This window comes from Rattus norvegicus, chromosome 2 (genome assembly GCF_021556685.1).
Source record: "Rattus norvegicus strain SHRSP/BbbUtx chromosome 2, alternate assembly SHRSP_T2T, whole genome shotgun sequence".
In the NCBI taxonomy this organism is placed as follows: domain Eukaryota; kingdom Metazoa; phylum Chordata; class Mammalia; order Rodentia; family Muridae; genus Rattus; species Rattus norvegicus.
In genome coordinates this window covers 165,247,474-165,266,806 of record NC_141535.1, presented here as the reverse complement: position 1 = coordinate 165,266,806, position 19,333 = coordinate 165,247,474, and positions in this window count along the sequence as shown.

The following is a 19,333-nucleotide window of genomic DNA, read 5'->3' as shown; positions in this document are numbered from 1 at the left end:
TCATCCTTAGTTGGACCTTATATTCACCAACAAGATACACAGATCTCTTACAAAAAGTTTAGGGATACAATAAAGTCATTTAGCTCCTTTAGAATGGTTTTAAATTTAGTGTCAAATGTTTATTTATTTTGAAAAAAATTGATGCCTGTGCCTTGCTTTAAATGATAAGGAATGATATAGTGTTACTTAATGTTTTTGGTTATTTTATTTATTTACATTTCAAATGTTACCCCTGTTCCTAGTTTCACTCTCCAAATCCCCTATCCTCTCCCTCCTCCTCCTGCCTCTATGAGGAGGCTCTCCCACACACCCACACATTCCCACCTCAGCACCCTTGTACTCCCCTACCCTGTGTCATTTTGCCTCCAAAGGACCAACGGGGTTCCCCTCCCATTGTTACCAGATGAAGCCATCCTCTGTTACATATCCAGCTGGAACCATGGGTCCCCCATGTGTACTCTTTGGTTGGTGGTTTAGTCCCAGGGAGTTTTGAGGGGTCTGGTTGGGTGATATTGTTGTTCTTCCTATTGGGTTGCAAACCCCTTTAGCTCCTGCAGTCCTTTCTCTTTACTTCTCTATCTGGGACCCTTTGCTCAATCCAATGGTTGGCTGCAAGCATCTGCCTCTGTATTTGTCAGACTCTGGCAGGGCCTCTCAGGAGATAGCTGGGCCAGGTTCCTGTCAGCAAGCACTTCTTGGCATCAGCAATAGCATCTGGGTTTTGGTGTCTGCAGATGGGATGGATCCCTAGGTTGGGTAGTCTCTGGATGGCTCAGTCTTTGTTCCACTCTTTGTCCCTACATTTCCTTTTGAAAGGAGGGATTTTGGATTAATATTTTTGAGGTGGGTAGATAGCCTCATTCCTCAACCAGCAGCCATTTCATCCACTGGGTATAGTCTCTACTGGTTCTATCTCCCCTTTATTCAAAAGGAGATATGTATCATTGGGGAAGGAGGAAGTGGGGGTAGCCACTAGAAAGTCCCAGATGCTAGGGACCCAAGAGGTTTCAAGGACACATGGGGAGGACAAATGGTTACTTCTTATATATTCTTTGACAACTAAGTTTTTAAATTACAATAAAACACAAATTATTCTCTATTTCCAACTCACCACATCTGATACCTCTTTAATATAGACCACCATTTCTACATACATGATAAATATTCTTGTACTTCTCTTAGTTCTTTTCCAGTTTTCATAACTAATAGTTTCCTTGAATAATTATCTGATTGAAACAGAGGAATTGAAACATCCTCTTTATATATATTTATTGAAGTTAGTATTTTCTTGATAACTGACAAAACTTATGATCATCACCATGAGGTCAGTTTCTAGCTTAAAAGTTTCTAATTGACAGGCCCACAAATAACAAAGCCCTTGATCTTTGTGATGTATGGTAGTAAATGCTTCTTTTTTTGACATGTCTAGATTTGCTGTTTGCTGTGATTTTTCTCTTAAGGGCTACTTGGTAATATTTAATCTTCATTACTACCTATTAAGGATCTTTGTTGCTTGTTTCTTATTTTCTAATCAATTAGTATCACATATAGGAAATAGATTGTCAATGAATATGCTATAAAAATTAAGATGGTTTAATACTATTTACATATATTAAAATAATAGCAGTAGGTTCTCCCCAATGTCTATGACCTGTATAGCCATAAGTTTCTTAACTCTACAATGGTGCTGATATGGGTTTGATCTTGTGGAAAATAACTGAAATTCTGTCAGAAACTGGTTGTTCACTCCCACCATGTTTGTGCCACTTTTGTACCAGTGAGTATATCTTTCCAAGGCACATGTTTTTGTAAGTCACAGGGTTTACCAATTGATAAGATACATGTTACCTTGATGACTTTTCTAATCTGGTAATATGCATAGCACCTACTAGTAACTATAAAAACTAACAAGAAGGTATGAAGTTTCCAGGTCTAGTAGCAGATAGATAAATCCACTCTATAGATCTCAAATACATGGTGCCTTAGGCAAGAAAAGTTTTACTGCTATGCTCTTTAGGGTAACCAAGAGCATTGGCTTTAATCTGTAATGCTTTGGAATCCATGGGACATCACAAGCCATTGGTTCTAAATGATTAATCATTATACCCACAGATTAATGAATCTTTTAACCCTAATCAGAGAAGCAGCTATTTGCAATAACAGATTAACACAGAACTTGCCAAGGATCAGGCAATAAAAGACTATGAAGTGCTTGGGTCTAAATCATATTACATCCCCTCTTATAAATGCTCAGGGATCATTTTGGAAGAAAAGGAAGAATGCCTGCCAGTGTCAGGGGCAGTGAAAGACTACACTGAAAGAGTATCTGCCAGATGTAGCAGGACAGTTGTCCACATGAACTCACAGTGACTATGGCAACATGTATAAACTCCCCTGCAAGCACAAACCAAACAAAATATCATCAGGAATATGGGAGGTAGACAGAGAGTTGCACTTCTAGCCAAGGAGGTTTTGGAAATTGATGGATGCTGGGAGAGGAGCCAATTTATTTTATGAATATGGCCCTACCACCTTTGTCAATGATCAAGTTATCATAGGTGTTTGCTTTCACTTCTGGGTCTTCAATTCTGTTCCATTGATTTACCTGCCGGCCTCTCTGTACTATTACCATGCAGTTTTCTTTTTTATCATGATTGAGGTTAAGGATGACTATTCGCCCAGAAGTTCTTTTATTGTGGAGAATAATTTTAGCAATTTTTGGTTTTTTGTTATTCTAAATGAATTTGCAAATTGTTCTTTCTAACTCTATGAAAAATTGAGTTGGAATTTTGATGGAGATTGCATTACATCTGTAGACTGCTTTGGCAACATGACAATTTTTACAATATTAATCCTGCCAATCCATGAACATGGGAGTTCTTTCAATCTTCTGAGATCGTCAATTTCTTTTCTCAGAGACTTGAAGTTCTCGTCACACAGATCTTTTATTTTGTTGGTTACAGTCACACCAAGGTATTTTATATTATTTGTGACTATTGTGAAGGGTGTAGTTTCCCTAATTTCTTTCTTAGCCTGTTTATCCTTTGAATAGAGGAAGGCTACTGATTTGTTTGAGTTGTCTACTCTCTAATTTTAGTGGGATTGCTTCAAGTTTCTCTCCATTTAGTTTGATGTTTGCTACGGTTTGATGTATATCACTTTTACTATATTTAGGTAACAGCCTTGAAGCTGAAACCATCAAATTGAAAAAGCATTTTTAACAAATGGTAACAAATGGTGTTGGTTCAACTGGAGGTTGGCATGTAGAAAAATGCAAATCGACTCATTCTTATCTCCTTATATAAAACTCAAGTCCAAGTATATCAAAGACCTCCACATACAACCCGATACACTGGAACTAATAGAAGAGAAAGTGGGGAAGAGTCTGGAACACATAGGCACAGGGGAAAATTTCCGGAACAGAATAGCAATGGATTATGCTCTAAGATCAAGAATGGACAAAAGGGACCTCACAAAATTGCAAAACTTCTATAGGGAAAAGAACAGTCAATAGGACAAATTTTCAGCCAACAAATTGGGAAAAGATCTCTACCAGTCCTACATTCAATAGAGGCCTAGTATCCAATATATACAAAGAACTCAAGAAGTTATTCACCGGAGAACCAAATAATCCTATTTAAAAACGGGCTACAGAGCTAAACTAAGAATTCTCAGCCGAGGGATATTGAATGGCCAGGAAGTTCCTAAAGAACTGTTCAACATCCTTAATCATCAGGGAAATGCAAATCTAAACAAACCTGGGATTCCACCTCACACCAGTCAGAATGGCTAAGATCAAAAACTCAAGTGACAGCAGATGCTGGAGAGGATGTGGAGAAATAGGAACACTCCTCCATTCTTAGTGGGATCACACGCTGGCACAACCACTCTGGAAATCAGTCTGGTGGTTACTCAGAAAATTATACATAGTACTACCTGAGAACACAACTATACCATGCTTGGGCATACAGCCCCCCCAAAAAATCACTCCAACATATAACAAGGACATATGCTTTACAATGTTCATAGCAGCCTTATTTGTAATAGCTAGAACCTGGAAAGAAATGAAGTGTCCTTCAACAGAAGAATGGATACAGAAAATGTTGTACATTTACATAACGAAGTACTACTCAGCTATTAAAAACATGAAATTCTTAGGCAAATTGATGTAACTAAAAAATATCATCCTGAGTGAGGTAACTCAGTCACAAAAGAATTCAGTAGGGACTGAATGAAAGGTCATCTAGAGATTGCTCCACCTGGGATCCATCTCATATGCAGCCACCAAACCCTGTCACTATTGCTGATGCCAAGAAGTGCTTGCTGACAGAAGCCTGGTATGGATGTCTCCTGAGAGGCTCTGCCAGAGCTTTAACAATACAGATGTGGATGCTCACTGCCAACTTTGGACCCAATTGAAGAGTTAGAGAAAGGATTGAAGGAGCTGAGGAGATTTGCAACCCCACAGGAAGAACAATATCCATCAACCAGACACCCCCTCCCCAGAACTCCCTGGGACTAAACCATCAGCCAAAGTGTATACAAGGAGGGACCCATGGCTCCAGCTTCATATGTAGCAGAGGATGGAATTGTCTGGCATCAATAGGAAGAGAAGCCCTTGGTCCTGTGAAGGTTCCTTTTCCAGTGTAGAGGAATGTCAGGGTTGTTGAGGTGGGAGTGGATGGGTGGGAGTGGGAGCATCTTCATAGAAGCAGTGGGATTGGGAGGGTAGGAAGGGAGAGAGGTAAAAGGGGATAACATTTGAAATGTAAATGCTAAAATATCCAATAAAATGCTATAATGTAAAAGAAAGAAAAGGTTATCTCACAAAATAGGTTAAACCGGGAAAGGGGATAATATTTGAAATGTAAATAAAGTAAATACCCAATAAAAAATAGGAAACAATTAAACAACAAAAGAATATGGCCCCAGTAAGTTGACTATGCTGCAATGGAAGCCTCACATCCAAAAATATATGGGCAGCACAAATTACAATTGATGGGGAAAGGAAATAGGATTGGATGGGTAGTGAAGAGAGGACAAATCTCAGAGGAGTTTGCAGATGGAGGATCAATATGAGCACTATACCTTGTATGAACTTCTCAAAAGATCTAATTAAAACAAATTTAACATGGAAGAGTTGAATTTTTGGTTTGAGAAATAGTGCTATGTCATATTATGGATGAGGATTTTTGACATCTATCTTGATTGAAATGATACCTTCAGTTTTTTTTCCCCTGTAAACCAAGAGTCAATTCCATTTTTTGAGAACCTTGTATTTCCGAGTGATCACAAAGGGTGAGAATGGACAATGTACCACTCTTTCGTTACTTCTGTCAGCATCTGAGGGGAAGTAAATAGTCTCACGTAAGTTGAAAACATGGCAGGCTTTAACCTGTGTGGGTGCTATGCAACTCCATGCCTCTTCTCCCAGTGTTGCTTGCTGAGGGACTCACAGCATGGCATTAAATCCTCTTAAACCTCCCCAGAAATCCTTTACATTTTTTAATCTCAAATTTATTTTGTCTCTTCAGTTGTGTGACAGTGTTTATTTGGATGTTGAACTAAGTAGAGAAAATACAATTTTGATCATATCATATATATATATATATATATATATATATATATATATATATATATATATATGTATGTATTAATTTGGATTCTCTCCACAAATTAAGAGTTACAGGTTGTAATTGTGGCAGAGGATTGCAAGTATTTCCACCTGTTTCTCTTCTGGAAAAATGTGAGGGCAGCTTTTACTAAAATCTCTTTTCCCTGTGTCCCCAGGAGAATGTTATCATATTGGGCTGAATTAGGATTTTGTGAATACATTGCAGAATAGTGTACTTGCTTCCAAATTAAGGTTTGGAGGAAAGGGAAGAGGAATATTATGCAATTAGAATCTCAAAATTGTTCATTAATACATTAAAATTAAAGATTGATGTTAATTTAATTTTGTGTATCACTTGGATTGTGTGCCCTTAAGCCTGTCGCACTGGGCTGAGGCAGAGCTGTGGCTGAAGACTCCTCTTTGTCACTAATGCTAGCATGCTTGCCTTGTTCTTAGCCAAGAGATGGCACACACACACACACACACACACACACACACACACACACACACACATTTTGTTAGGGTGCAGTTACTTTGAAATCTGATGGTCTAAAAATCTTTATTTAATCTTCATTTGTCTTTGATAGTCATATTTTCATTTTTAGAAATTTTTATCAATAAAATTACTTTTATTAATCTTATAAATCAAAGTAGTTCAGTATGATATGTTTCTATATGCATATGCATGAACTTGTTATAGTCAGCTTTCCTTCTGCATGATTAACTGGCTCTATATACACCCTCCTTTACTTCCTAGTAATGAGGATTCCGCTTGTAGGATTGGCAAGTTCCCATACGAAGGTGAAGTAGCTATACTTGTTCTTCTATGTCTGGTTTATTTCACATAACAAAGCATTCTCCAGTTGCATCAATTTCCCTGCAAATAACAAGATTTCATTTTTCCTCATTTTGTTTATTTCACAATATCTTTATTCATCTGGTGACAGGCACCTAGCCTGATTTCACATCTTTGCGATTATTAAAAGCTAATAGCAGAAATTCTGTTCAAGTGGCTCTATCTGCAGCGTGTTATAATGTAGCTTGTGATATTAGAACTATATGCGTGCAGGGACACACACATGTACATATGCCCACACACACACACACACACACACACACACACACACACACACACACACATGCTGACACACACTTGCACTTTTGCTCTCTCACTTGATATGTTGGGCATTGCCTGTCATATGTCTTTTCAATGTAGCAGATACTTCTTAATTTCTCAGAAATAATTTTATAATTTCTTATTTATAATTATTTTTCTTTTCCTATTTCTTCTAACAAAAAGAAGACTCTTTTCCTGGAACATCAAACTTACTGGTAAATCTCCTTGAGAGTGCCTCTATCAATTTTTTCTTACTTTACCCTGTAATTCCTCACAAGTTATTCTTAAAGAATAACACTGACAATTTCCATATTCTTACTGTGTTTTCATTCAGTGCTGAATTCAAGGGCTTTTTTTTTTTTTTGATGAACCACTTTTGTCTTAAGAACAGCTACAAAATAACCAGTCAAAGAATTTTCTCTTAGATGCTATGCTGCTCTTTTTACTGAACTTTCTTTATCCACAGGTAACTTTCTTCATTCCCTGGGTAGCTTCTGCTTCCTTTGGGTTCTTATGCTGTATTATCTCACTCTGTATCAGTAGTCATAAAGCCTGTTTTCAGATCTGTGCCAATCACTTTTTTCTTATCTATTCTTAAGCCTAAGGCTCTAACATCCTCTTGGAATCTCTTCTTGTGTTGACTTTATTGTGGTGGGAGTAACAGAAGTGCAGCTTGTTTGATATACATGCTCAAAATGTCACTGTCTATGGATCTTTTCTTGAGTCTAGTTAGTTTTCCTAGCAAACATTCTTTGTATTTCCTGCCACTGATGGTGTACATGTGACTTTTTTTCATTTTTGGAATAGATGGTAAAGGGGGCTATCATTTTTTATTTCATCCAAGTTATGAAGACAGAATACTTCTGCCTACCAGAACACACCTTGAATCTTTAGAGAGTAGACATATTGTCTTCTTTTAGAGTAGTGAAAGTTGGGGACCAGCTGGATGATTTAGATCGCTGTGCATTGCATGGTTCCCCAATTCTGAGCTGTAGGAACTACCAAACCATTCTCTAGCATTGATAGCACCTCAAAATCTGCCTTTAGAGGAACTTAGGGTTCAGATTTCTCCAGATATATAAGGTCGCCAGTACCATATCAGTCACACTACTGATTTAAAATTTCCTTGATGACTGTATTTACTGTCATTTAATGAAATTTGCACTTACATATTTATGAATTTTTTCATTCCTTTACTCTGTTATCAAGAAAGTGTCTCTGTCCCAGGTCTTCTCTTCTTGGCTGTAATTATTGCAGATTTGGAAAGATCAGCTTCAAATAACTTAGAATAATTAAATGTTTTATCACCAAATTTGTTAAATTATTTTTATAGAAAAGAAAGATTTTTAGAATTATGTATGTGATCAGAGATGTATTACATGAACAAAAAATTCATTTGATGTCTTTATGTTCTAATAAAAAAGCAAATTAATGTCTTCTGATGAAATCAAACCGTGTAATATCCATTATATGAAACAGAAACTCAATATTATTACTATTTTTGAGTTGCTAAAATTTCCATATGCATTAATATTAAATATTTCAGAAGTTAATTCTCAAAAAAAATTTAAGACTCTTTGGGAATAAAATGGGTCCTGACATTCATAAAAACAAATTCAGCTCAATGTTCAATAATGGTATTTCTAATTAGGTATTATGGAAACAAATCCCATTATCTGGTTCTTATACGCTATTTACAAAGGTTCTATACAGCAATAAAAATATTAAATTCTTAAAGTATATTTATGATCCTAGCTCTAGGCGGATATGATATTGTCGGGCCTCTGCACTTCTATATACATATCCACATACAGATACACAATTAAAAATAATAAAAATAAATCTTTAAAAATACTTTTGTAGCCACAGCTTCCTGCTCCCAAACCCCTTAGGAGAGAGAGCTCACCGCCCAGACAGGTGGGCACTCCTGAGACTGCAGGGCAGGAGAGACCACCAGTACTGCCCACCCCTGCCCACATCCCTGGCCCAAGAGGAAACTGTATAGGGCCGTTAAGAACAGGAAGATAGGGGTACTCAAGCTTTCCAGACACCGCCCGGATCTGAAGGGAACTGGTCAAATAGCTCCCTACACCCAAATCGCGTGGAAGGGGGAGCTAGACCTTCAGAGGGGCAGACACTTCTGGGAAGCCAGAGGAGACTACGCTCTACCCATATTTCTGACTCTAGAGGAAAACACCTAGCACCATCTGGGCCCCCTGTGCAAAGGGTCCTGAGTGAAGGCAGGGCAGGCCCTTCTGGTTGTTGCCCTCACAGAGAGCTGAAACCCAGCAGAGAAGCAACTCCAGGTCTGAGACCAGAGATAAGACAAACTTTTCTGCTCCAAGTGACCTGCCTGGTGAACCCAGGACACACTCTCACAGGAATAGCGGAAGACCAGTAGATAGGAATGACTACACACCTGAAAGAAGAACACTCTGTTCCCATAACTGGCTGAAAGAAAACAGGAAAACAGATCTACAGCACTACTGAAACACAGGCCTATAGGATGGTCTAACCACTGTCAGAAATAGCAGAATAAGATAACACCAGAGACAACATGATGGCAAGAGGCAAGCACAGGAACCCAAGAAACAGAAACCAAGACTACATGGCAGCATCAGAGCCCAATTTTCCCACCAAAGCAAACACTAAATATCCAAACAACAGCAAGGCAAGATTTAGATTTAAAATCACATTTGATCATGATGATGGAGGACTTCAAGAAAGACATGAAGAACTCCCTTAGAGAAATGCAAGAAAAGACAAATAAACAAGCAGAAGCCTGTAGAGAGAAAATGCAAAAATCCCTGAAAGAATTCCAGGAAAACACAATCAAACAGTTGAAGGAATTAAAATGGAATTAAATGGAAATAGACACAATTAAGAAAGAACACAGGGAAAGAATGCTGGATATAGAAAACCAAAGGAAAAGACAAGGAGCCATAAATAAAGGCATCACCAACAGAGTACAAGAGATAGAAGAGAGAATCTCAGAAGCAGAAGATTCCATAGAAATCATCGACACAACTGTCAAAGATAATATAAGACAGAAAAAGCTATTGATCCAAAACATACAGGAAATCTAGGACTCAATGAGAAGATCAAACCTAAGGATAATAGGTATAGAAGAGAGTGAAGACTCCCAACGCAAAGGACCAGTAAATATCTTCAACAAAATCATAGAAGAAAACTTCCCAAACCTAAAGAAAGAGATGCCCATAAACATAAAAGAAACCTACAGAACTCCAAATAGATTGGACCAGAAACGAAACTCCTCCCGTCACATAATAGTCAAACACCAAAATGCACCAAAAAAGAAAGAATATTAAAAGCAGTAAGGAAAAAAGTCAAGTAACATATAAAAGCAGACCTATCAGAATTGCACCAGACTTCTCACCAGAGACTATGAAAGTCAGAAGATCCTGGACAGATATCATACAGAAACTAAGAGAACACATGCCAGGCCAGGTTACTGTATCCAACAAAAATCTCAATAAACATTGATGGAGAAACCAAGATATTCCATGACAAAACCAAATTTACACAGTATCTTTCTACAAATCCAGCCCTACAAAGGATAATAAATGGTAAAGCCCAACACAAGGAGGCAAGCTACACCCTAGACAAAGCAAGAAACTAATCATTTTGCAACAAAACAAAGGGATGACATAAACATAATCTCACATCCAAACACGAATATAAAAGGAAGCAACAATCACTATTCCTTAATATCTCTCAACATCAATGGACTCAATCCCCCCCCCCCAAGACACAGATTAACAAACTGGATACACAATGGGGACCCAACATTTTGCTGCCTAGAGAAAACATACCTCAGAAACAAAGACAGACAATACCTCAGAGTAAAAGGCTGGAAAACAAATTTCCAAGCAAATGATCTGAAGAAGCAAGCTGGAGTAGCCATTCTAGTATCAAATAAAATCAATTTTCAACTAAAAAAGTCATCAAAAAAGATAAGGAAGGACACTTCATATTCAACAGAGGAAAAATCCACCAAGATGAACTCTCAATCCTAAATATCTATGCTCCAAATACAAGGGCACCAACATACATAAAAGAAACCTTACTAAAGCTCAAAGCACACATTGCATCTCACACAATTATAGTAGGAGATTTCAACACCCCACTCTCATCAATGGACAGATCATGGAAACAGAAATTAAACAGAGACATAGGCAGACCAAGAGAAGTCATGAACCAAATGGACTTAATAGATATTTATAAAACATAATATCCTAAAGCAAAAGGATATTCCTTCTTCTTACCACCTCATGGTACTTTCTCCAAAATTGACCATATAATAGGTTATAAAACAGGCATCAACAGACACAGAAAGATAGAAATAATACCATGCGTCCCATCAGACCACCACAGGCTAAAGCTAGTCTTCAATAACAGTAAGGAAAAAAATGCCCATATATACATGGAAGTTGAATAATGCTCTACTCAATGAAAACCTGGTCAAGGAAGAAATAAAGAAAGAAATTAAAGACTTCTTAGAATTTAATGAAAATGAAGGTACAACATACCCAAACTTTTGGGTTACAATGAAACCTGTGCTAAGAGGAAAACTCATAGCTCTGAGTGCCTGCAGGAAGAAACAGGAGAGAGCATATATCAGCAGCTTGACAGCACACCTAACGCTCTAGAACAAAAAGAAGGAAACACACCCAGGAGGAGTATAAGGCAGGAAATAATCAAACTCAGAGCTGAAATCAACCAAGTAGAAACAAAAAGGACTATACAAAGAATCCACAGAACCAAAAAGCTGGCTCTTTGAGAAAATCAACAAGATAGATAAACCCTTATCCAGACTAATGAGAGGACACACAGAGTGTGTCCAAATTAACAAAATCAGATATGAAAAGGGAAACCTGACAACAGAGTCAGAGGAAATTCAAAAAAATCATAAGATCCTAGTACAAAAGCCTACATTCAATAAAACTTGAAAATCTGCAGGAAATGGACAATTTCCTAGACAGATACCAGGTACTGAAGTTAATTCAGGAACAAATAAGCTATTTAAACAACCCCATAACACCTAAAGAAATAGAAGTAGTCATTAAAGGACTCCCAACCAAAAAGAGCCCAGGTCCAGATGGGTTCAGTGCAGAATTCTATCAGACCTTCATAGAAGACCTCATACCAATACTATCCAAACTATTCCACAAAATTGTAACAGATGGAGCACTACCGAATTACTTTTATGAAGCCACAATTACTCTTATACCTAAATGATACAAAGACACAACAAAGAAAGAGAACTTCAGACCAATTTCCCTTATGAATACTGATGCAAAGATATTCAATAAAATTCTTGCAAACCGTCTCCAAGAGCACATCAAAACAATCATCCATCCTGATCAAGCAAGCTTCATTCCAGGGATGCAGGGATGGTTTAATATATGGAAAACCATCAATGTAATTCACTATATAAATGAACTGAAATATAAAAACCACATGATCATTTCATTAGAAGCTGAGAAAGCATTTGACAAAATTCAACACCCCTTCATCATAAAAGTCCTGGAAAAAAAAGGAATTCAAGGCCCATATCTAAATAGAGTAAAAGCCATATACAGCAAACCAGTTGCTAATATTAAACTAAATGGAGAGAAACTTGAAGCAAGCCCACTAAAAGCAGGCACTAGACAAGGCTGCCCACTCTCTCTCTACTTATTCAATATAGTTCTTAACGTCTTAGCTAGTGCAATCAGACAACAAAAGGAGAGCAAAGGGATACAGATTGGAAAGGAAGTATTCAAAATATCACTATTTGCAGATGATTTGATTGATCCCAAAGTTCCAGCAGAGAACCATTGAAACTGATAAACACCACCAGGAAAGTGGCTAGGTATAAAATTAACTCAAATAAATCAGTAGCTTTCCTCTACACAAAAGAGAAACAAGGCGAGAAAGAAATTAGGGAAACAACACCCTTCATAATAGTCCCAAATAATATAAAATATTCTGGTGTGACTTTAAACAAGCAAGTGAAAAAATCTGTATGATAAAAACTTCAAGCTTCTGAAGAAAGAAATTGAAGAAAATCTCAGAAGATGGAAAGAGCTCCCATGCTCATGAATTGGCAGGATTAATATAGTAAAAACGGCCATTTAACTAAAAGCAATCTACAGATTCAATGCAATCCCCATCAATATTCCAACCTAATTCTTCATAGAGTTAGGCAGAACAATTTGTAAATTCATCTGGAATAACAAAAAACCCAGGATAGCTAAAACTATCCTCAACAATAAAAAGACTTCCAGGGGAATCACTATTCCTGAACTCAAGCAGTATTACAGAAAAATAGTAATTAAAACTGTATGGTATTGGTACAGAGAGAGAGAGAGATAGACCAGTGGAGTAGAATTGAAGACCCAGAAATGAACCCACACACCTATGGTCACTTGAGTTTTGACAAAGGAGCCAAAACCATCCAATGGAAAAAAGAGCATTTTCAGCAAATGGTGCTGGTTCAACTGGAGGTCAGCGTATAGAAGAATGGGGATCGATTCATACTTATCACCCTGTACAAAGTTTAAGTCCAAGTGGATCAAGGACCTCCACAAAAAAGCAGATACACTCAAACTAATAGAAGAAAAAGTGGGGAAGAATTTTGAACACATGGACACTGGAGAAAATTTCCTGAACAAAACACCAAGAGCTTATGTTGTAAGATCAAGAATCGACAAATGGGATCTCATAAAACTGCATAGCCTCTGTAAGGCAAAGGACACTCTTGTTAGGACAAAACAGCAACCAACAGATTGGGAAAAGGTCTTTACCAATCTTACAACTGATAGAGGGCTTATATCCAAAATATACAAAGAACTCAAGAAGTTAGTCCTCAGGGAGACAAATAACCCTATTATAAAATGGGGTTCAGAGCTAAACAAAGAATTCACAGCTGAGGAATGGTGAATGGCTGAGAAGAACTTAAACAAATGTTCAACATCTTTAGTCATAAGGGAAATGCAATTCAAAACAACCCTGAGATCCCACCTCACACCAGTCAGAATGGCTAAGATCCAAACTTTGGCAATGGCAGATGCTGGCGAGGATGTGGAGAAAGAGGAACAATCCTCCATTGATGGTGGGATGGCAGAATGGTACAACCATTCTGGAAATCAGTGAGGAGGTTCCTCAGAAAATTGGACATTGAACTTCCTGCAGACCCAGCTATACCTCTCTTGGGCATATACCTAAAAGATGCCCCAACATATAACAAGGAAACATGCTCCACTATGTTCATAGCAGCCTTACATATAATAGCCAGAAGCTGGAAAGAACCCAGATGCCCTTCAACAGAGGACTGGATACAGAAAATATTCCATCTACACAGTGGAATACTACTCAGCTATCAAAAACAATAATGTTATGAATTTCATAGGCAAATGGATGGAAATGGAAAATATCATCCTGAGTGAGGTAACCCAATCACAGAAACCCACATGGTATGCACTCATTGATAAGTGGATATTAACACAAATGCTCGAATTTGATGCACAGAACAAAAGAACCTCAAGAAGGATGACCAAAATGCAAATGCTCAACTCCTTCTTTAAAAGGGGAATAAGATTACCCTTGGGAGGGAGTAGGGAGGCAAAGATTAAAACAGAGGCTGAAGGAATGCCCATTCAGAGCCTGCCCCATATGTGGCCCATACATATACAGTCACCCAACTAGATAAGATGGATGAAGCAAAGAAGTGCAGGCTGACAGGAACCAGACGTAGATCTCTCCTGAGAGACACAGCCAGAAAATGTCAAATACATAGGCGAATGCCAGCAGGAAATCACTGAACTAAGAATGGGGCTCCCATTGAAGGAATCAGAGAATGGACTGGAAGAGCTTGAAGAGGCTTGAGACCCCTTATGAACAACAATGCCAACCAACCAGAGGTTCCAGGGACTAAGCCACTACCCAAAGACTATACATGGACTGACCCTGGGCTCCAACCTCATAGGTAGCAATGAATATCCTAGTAAGATCACCAGTGGAAGGGGAAGCCCTGGGTCCTGCCAAGACTGAACCCCCAGTGAATGTGATTGTTGGGGGGAGGGCGATAATGGGGGGAGGAAGGGTAGGGGAACACCCACATAGAAGGGGAGTGGCAGGAGTTAGGGGATGTACGCCTGGAAACCAGTAAGGTAATAACAATTGAAATGTAAATAAGAAATATGCCAGTTAATAAAGATGGAGAAAAAAAGAAATGGGAAAAATATTTTTGTAAAATAATGCAAAAAAGTGAGTTTTATTTTGTGTCTAACCATACCTAATCTCTGTTCATGTTGTTTTTCTTTTTGGATAAGTGTCTTTTTTTTAATTTAATTCATACAAGAAATGATCATCTATTAGTAAAGTGTCAGTTTTTTGTTAAAAATTCTGTGTATAAGCCTTTGTAATGTTGAAAATAGTAAAAATGTTTGCTGTTAAGCTGAGGTACTGGGCTTTGCTCCCAGAACCTTTGTTATGGGGGAAGTACAGGACCAATTCCACAAAGTTGCTCTATGACCTACATGCTGATCCATGCCATTCACACATACATGCATGCATCCTTTATACACACACACACACACACACACACACACACACACACACACTCATATTACTAATTAATCAACTTAAATTTTACTCTCTATTAGTTGCTCTCCTAAATACACAGATTCAGGCATTTGTGTTCTCTTGGGGTCTGTATGACATCTGTCCAGGTTCTTCTGGCTTTCATACTCTCTGGCGAGAAGTCTGGTGTGATTCTGATGGGTCTGCCCTTATATGTTACTTGACCTTTTTCCCTTACTGCTTTTAATATTCTTTCTTTATTTTGTGCATTTGGTGTTTTGACTATTATGTGACGGGAGGAGTTTCGTTTCTGGTCCAATCTATTTGGAGTTCTGTAGGTTTCTTTTATGTTTATGGGCATCTCTTTCTTTAGGTTAGGGAAGTTTTCTTCTATGATTTTGTTGAAGATATTTACTGGTCCTTTGCGCTGGGAGTCTTCACTCTCTTCTATACCTATTATCCTTAGGTTTGATCTTCTCATTGAGTCCTAGATTTCCTGTATGTTTTGGACCAATAGCTTTTTCTGTCTTATATTATCTTTGACAGTTGTGTCGATGATTTCTATGGAATCTTCTGCTCCTGAGATTCTCTCTTCTATCTCTTGTACTCTGTTGGTGATGCTTGTATCTATGGCTCCTTGTCTTTTCCTTTGGTTTTCTATATCCAGCATTCTTTCCCTGTGTTCTTTCTTAATTGCTTCTATTTCCATTTTTTAATTCCTTCAACTGTTTGATTGTGTTTTCCTGGAATTCTTTCAGGGATTTTTGTGATTCCTCTCTATAGGCTTCTACTTGTTTATTTATGTTTTCCTGCGTTTCTCTATGGGAGTTCTTCATGTCTTTCTTGAAGTTCTCCAGCATCACGATCAAATATGATTTTAAATCTAGATCTTGCTTTTCTGGTGTGTTTGGATATTCAGTGTTTGCTTTGGTGGGAGAATTGGGCTCTGATGCTGCCATGTAGTCTTGGTTTCTGTTGCTTGGGTTCCTGCACTTGCCTCTAGCCATCAGATTGTCTCTGGTGTTACTTTGTTCTGGTATTTCTGACAGTGGCTAGACTTTCCTATAGGACTGTGTGTCAGGACTGCTGTAGATCTGTTTTCCTGTTTTCTTTCAGCTAGTTATGGGAACAGAGTGTTCTGCTTTTGGGCGTGTAGTCTTTCCTGTTTACTGGTCTTCAGCTGTTCCTGTGGGCTTGTGTCCTGAGTCGACCAGGCAGGTTGCTTGGAGCAGAAAAGTTGGTCTTACCTGTGGTCCCGCGGCTCAAATTTGCTCGTGGGGGGTTGCTTTTGAGCTCTCTGTGAGGGCAGCAACCAGGAGGGCCTGTGCCACCTTTTCTGGGAGCCTCCATGCACTGGGGTCCCAGATGGCTTTAGGTGTTTTCCTCTGGAGTCAGAAATGTGGGCAGAGTGAAGTCTCTTCTGGCTTTCCAGGCATGTCTGCCCCTCTGAAGGTTAAGCTCTCCCTCCCACGGGATTTTGCTTCAGAGAACTGTTTATCCGGTCCCTTCAGGTCTGGGCAGTGTCTGGATCGCGGGGGACCTGTAACTCCAGGGCCCCTATCTTCCTGTTCCCAGAGCACTATAGGCTTTTTAATTGACTGGCAATGCATTCATACAATAAACAAGATGCAATGCATAATTAAAAACATCCATGAAGTGCTCAAGTAGAGACAATAGGAGTAGAGAAGAATGAAAGATAACTGCGGTCTGGTCTAGTTGTTCAACAGGCAAAGTCATTTGAAACCAAGAAAAATGACTCAAGTTCAGTCTTGAAGACCACTTGATGTAAAGAGGTAAGTTATTGGAGTTGTTCTCCAAGAGTTGCATCTACTCTGTAGTGGGTGCATACACACATAAATAAATATAACCACAAAAAATGTTCTTTTTTAGAGGATATGGATAGAAGCCAATTAGTCTAGTTTTCTATCAGTAATTTCAAACATTTCTTCCACAACCAGAGAAAGTTTGATAAGTGTTTAAGAGAGCACTATTGTCATCAGTTCTATGTGTCTTTGTCTACGTTTCATCTAGACAGGCTGAATATTTTTTTTATGCTATCACACAGTTTTCAAACTACCGAGAACACAACCCAAAATAAGAAAACAAAACTTGTTTATAATGAGTAACTCTCTAATTAGATATCTAGTCATCTTCCAAGAAAACAAGGATCATTTACAAGATCAAGGAGAATGATTGTAGCTGATTGTCAGCCTTGAATCTGCAGTAGTAGGAAGTACCCAGCCAATGTAGGATCTATTGCTTATTGGCTTTTTGACTGTATATGACATGCTTGAGTTTGGGGGATGTTGTTTCACTTTTTGTTTTTGTCCTTTGGTCTGTACCAAATAACCAAATGCTCATCTTGTATGGACATTGCCTCCAATTTGTGATGGAGATTTTGGCAAATGATAGTACAAAGACAAGATAATTAGCACTATGGATGCTCTTATGACAGATATATGCAGAATTTTAAATGTGGTAGTTGATTTGTGCTTCACTGTACAAATTTGGAATTGAACACAAATTAAATATCATTAATATTGTCTGGAAGTTATGTTTTTCATTATCTAGAGTTGAGAATTTAAATTTGAGAATTTATTTTTTTAAAGATTTATTTATTTATTTTGTTGCTATACTGTAGCTGTTTTGAAAGACACCAGATGAGGGTATCAGATATCATTACAGATAGTTGTGAGCCACCATGTGGTTGCTGGGAATTGAACTCTGGAAGAGCAGCCAGTGCTCTTAACCACTGAGCCATTTCTTCAGCCCCAAATTTGAGAATTTAAATAATTAGTGTTTGAATTTTATAAAATGACTGTCTGCAATATAGATATTAAAATGTCCATTTCCCTTCTATTTGCCTAAAAAAGGAAGAAGATAGATTTTAGTTGCCTAACAGAATGTATATTTTCTATTTTTGTTAGCGTTCAATATTTCAGAATTTTACTTAATTTTTATATTTTGGTCTTTTATATGTGTTATGTGCATACATGAGATAAGAATATTAGGTGTTCTCCTCAGTTGATCTCTGCTTTGTTCCCTTGAGTCATTGTCTTTCAATGAACTGGAAACTTGACATTTTGGTCAGTAAGGTTGGCCAATGAGCTCCTGGGATATGGCAGTCTCTGCCTTCCAGCACTGTGGTTACAGGCATGCAAAGCCATCCCTGCATTTTGGGGAGGGTGTGCTTGAGTTTCAAATTCAAGTCTTTATATACATACAACAAATGCTTTTAGTCATTGAGTCATCTCCTCAATCCCAGTAAAGATATGTTATTAATAATTATTTGTATTATTTTTAAAGTGACTGTATTTCTCTCTGTGTGGAGGGTGGGTGGAGTGGGGGAATGGGAGGGAGCATGTATGTTAGTATAAGTGTCTGTTATTCAAGGTAGACATTATCCCTGAAGCTGGAGTTATAGTTGGTTGTAAGCAGCTGATACAGTAGGAAGTAGAAGGCTATCTTCTACAAAAGCAATATGCATTCTTAAATGCTGAGAAATCTTTCTGACCCCAAAAAATTGTCTTTTGAGCCCATGGATCACTCACTGGTATAATTTTAAAGCTCTTTTTAAATGTAGATTTATTTGATCTTTGCTTTTGATTTCTATTATTTTATGTTTTTATTACCTTACAGTTAAAAACATAAAAATTACTTTTTGGAAAAAAAATTAATCTTTTTGAAAAAGATGTATAGTTGATTTTTTGTTGTATATATTTTTTGTTTATGACATAGTAGTCATTTTTTGTGAATGATAATATATCTGTGTCAGGAGCCATAATAGGACAAGCTGAATACTAGCAGGTAATATTCCTGAGATGGTCTGCTTCAGATTGTTATATAATGTGTGACAGGCTCACTCTTATGAGGCAAGGACAGATTATACAGGCCAGAATTCATTTTAGGAAAGATTCCTGCTATTAATATGCCTTTCCTGTTATTGTTAAACATGTATAACAATCACTAAGTAATAGCCCACTCCATGGGAGCAGATCTACAAAGATATACTGTCT